This window comes from Cebus imitator, unplaced genomic scaffold (assembly GCF_001604975.1).
Source record: "Cebus imitator isolate Cc_AM_T3 unplaced genomic scaffold, Cebus_imitator-1.0 Scaffold2376, whole genome shotgun sequence".
Lineage (NCBI taxonomy): Eukaryota > Metazoa > Chordata > Mammalia > Primates > Cebidae > Cebus > Cebus imitator.
In genome coordinates, this window is record NW_016109691.1 from 1 (window position 1) to 2,749 (window position 2,749).

General features: G+C 48.4%; 1 non-coding gene across 1 annotated transcript; it reads left to right on the top strand.

Moving 5' to 3' along the window:
* Window positions 1-1,841: 1,841 nt before the first annotated feature.
* Window positions 1,842-1,948, top strand: LOC119469998. Its single transcript, XR_005198870.1, has one exon. It is a non-coding gene; the product is annotated as a U6 spliceosomal RNA (small nuclear RNA).
* Window positions 1,949-2,749: the final 801 nt, after the last annotated feature.

Consider the following 2,749-nt stretch of genomic DNA (forward strand, 5'->3'; position numbering starts at 1 on the left):
AAAAAAAAAAAAAAAAAAAGAAAGAAACACTCTCAAGGATCCTGCAGGCAGGCCAGGAAACCATCCCTCCCTCATGGCCATCACCAGAGTTTTAAAAATAAAGTAAATAAAATTAAAGAGCTGTGCAACTTTGGTCAAGTCACTGGAGCCTCTGGGTTTTGCTTTTGTCAAATGTAAAATAAGACCCTCACCCTCTGTTCAGCTTTGATATTCTGAGTGGTGGCAGTCCTTTGAACGAAGCTCCAATGAAGGGATGCCTGGCTTTGAATTATCTAACAGAAGTAAAAGATTAATGATTCCCAGAAAAAAAAGATAAATGTGGTCATATTTTAAAAATTAAAATATTTTCTTTCTTTCTTTTTTTTTTTTTTTGAGACAGGCTCTCTCTCTGTTGCCCAGGCTTGAGTGCAGTGGCAAGATCTTGGCTCGCTGCGACCTCCGCCTCCTGGGTTCAAGCAACTCTCCTGCCTCAGCCTCCCAAGTAGTTGGGATTACAGGCACATGCCACCATGACCAGCTAATTTTTTGTATTTTTAGTAGAGATAGGGTGTTACTATTTGCGCAGGCTGGTCTCGAACTCTTGAGCTCAGATGATCCACCCACCTTGGTCTCCCAAAGTGCTGGGATTACAGGCGTGAGCCACTGTGCCCAGCCTCTTTATTTATTTATTTATTTATTTTGAGTCAGGGTCCCGCTCTGTAGCCCAGGCTGAAGTGCAGTGGCGCGATCTTGGCTGACTGCAACCTCCTCCTCCCTGGTTCAAGCAATTCTTGTGCCTCAGCCACTCAAGTAGCTGGGATGACAGGTATTTGCCACCATGGCCCGACTAATTTTTGTTTTTTTTTAGCAGAGACGGGGTTTCACCGTTTTGGCCAGGCTGATCTCGAACTCCCGACCTCAGGTGATCTACTTGCCTCAGCCTCCCAAAGTTCTGGGATTACAGGCGCGAACCTAAAATATTTTCAAAAGTAACTCACTCACATCGTTAAGAACATTGTAGTTTGAAAGAGTATTCTGTGAAGCCCGGCTTCCTCCTACCCCCGATTCCTTCTAAACACCAGGGCAGCTGGAACCCAGCCTGATCTGAGAGGCTCCGTGAGTCAGAGAAGCCCCCAGCATTCTCTAGTGAAAGCTCCTGGAACAGAACTTGCTGCAATCCAGACTGGAGTCATCCCTTCTACGCTCTTTCATTCCCTTGTTTTCTTCCCCCTCCCCTCCCCCCACCCCACCTCGGCCCTGGCCATGCAGTCCTTCAATCACCTCTTGCTTTGCAAGCTGGGGAAATTCCATCCCAACCGAAACGCCGGTGTTGCACAGTCAGTTATTAGTCCTCCCTTCTTCCCGAGCCAGCTGGGAGAGATAATTAGGAAATTAGTAGTCTTGGCCCCTTGAACCCACACCATACCCACTCTGAGAGCTCTTAGATGAGGACCTTGACTCACAGAAGGGAAGAGGTGAGACCCAGAATTGTCATGAAAACAAACAGTGAGGCTCCTAGGTCCCGGGGCCTGGGGATGGCTATGGAGCTATTCTGGGCTGTGAAAACACAGCAGTGCTCTGCTAGCAAGTAAACAGCCTCCTGTCCCGACAGCATCTGTCTCCCTGACGGTGCCTGATCTCCAGCCAGCAGGCCAGAGAGACAGGGAAGGGGCAGGGAGAGTCTAGCGTGCCTCCCTCCTTTAGGGTGGAAGGGAACAACAGTGCTTGTTTTATTTTTAACATTTCGTTCACTCTAGTGGGTGGAAAGACAGGCCAGCACCAGGGTCATGTAAGTCCAGGGGATCTCTCCAGCCTTGCATCCCAGAGAGCAAAATGCCTGTTGCTCCTTCCTGGGGACTGCAGTGATCGCTTTGGCAGCACAGAGACTAAAACTGCAGCAGCACAGGGAGGATGAGCATGGGCCCTGCACAAGCATGACATGGAAATTCGTGAAGCATTCCAATAAAAATTAAATAAGAAATAATAAAATATAAAAAGTAAAGCTTGGAGGGCTGGGCATGGTGGCTCACACCTGTAATCCCAGCACTTTGGGAGGCCGAGACTGGTGGATCACCTGAGGTCAGGAGTTGGAGACCAGCTTGGCCAACATGATAAAACCTCGTCTCTACTAAAAATACAAAAAATTAGCCAGGCGTGGTGGCAGGCACCTGTAATCCCAGCTACTCGAGAGGGTGAGGCAGGAGAATCACTTGAACCTGGGAGGCGGAGACTGCAGTGAGCAGAGATCGCGCCACTGCACTCCAACCTCAGTGACAGAGCAAGACTCCATCTCAAAAAAAAAAAAAAAAGTTAAATCCCAGCCCCAGTCCATATGGGTGATCCATGGAGTGATCCCAGGGGAATTCGGCATAACTGCCCACAGAGCCTGGGCCAGATTGCTGACCTACAGAATTGTGAGCAAGGCATTGATTTATTGTTTTAAGCCACTGTGTTTTATGGTGGTTTCCTTTTTCTTTTCTTTTTGTTTTAAGACAGTGTTTTGCTCTGCCGCTGAGGTCAGAGTGCAGTGGTGCAATCCGTCATAGCTCACTGCAGCCCTGAACTCCTGGGCTCAAGGAATTGTCCTGCCTCAGCCTCCCAAGTAGCTAGAACTATGAGTGCTTTCTATCACACCTGGCTAACATACAAAAATTTTTGTTGTTGTTTTTCGAGACAGAGTCTCCCTGTCACCAGGCTGGAGTGCAGAGGCGAAATCTCGACTCTGCAACCTCCAACTCCCTGGTTCAAGCAATTTTCCTGCCTCAGCCTC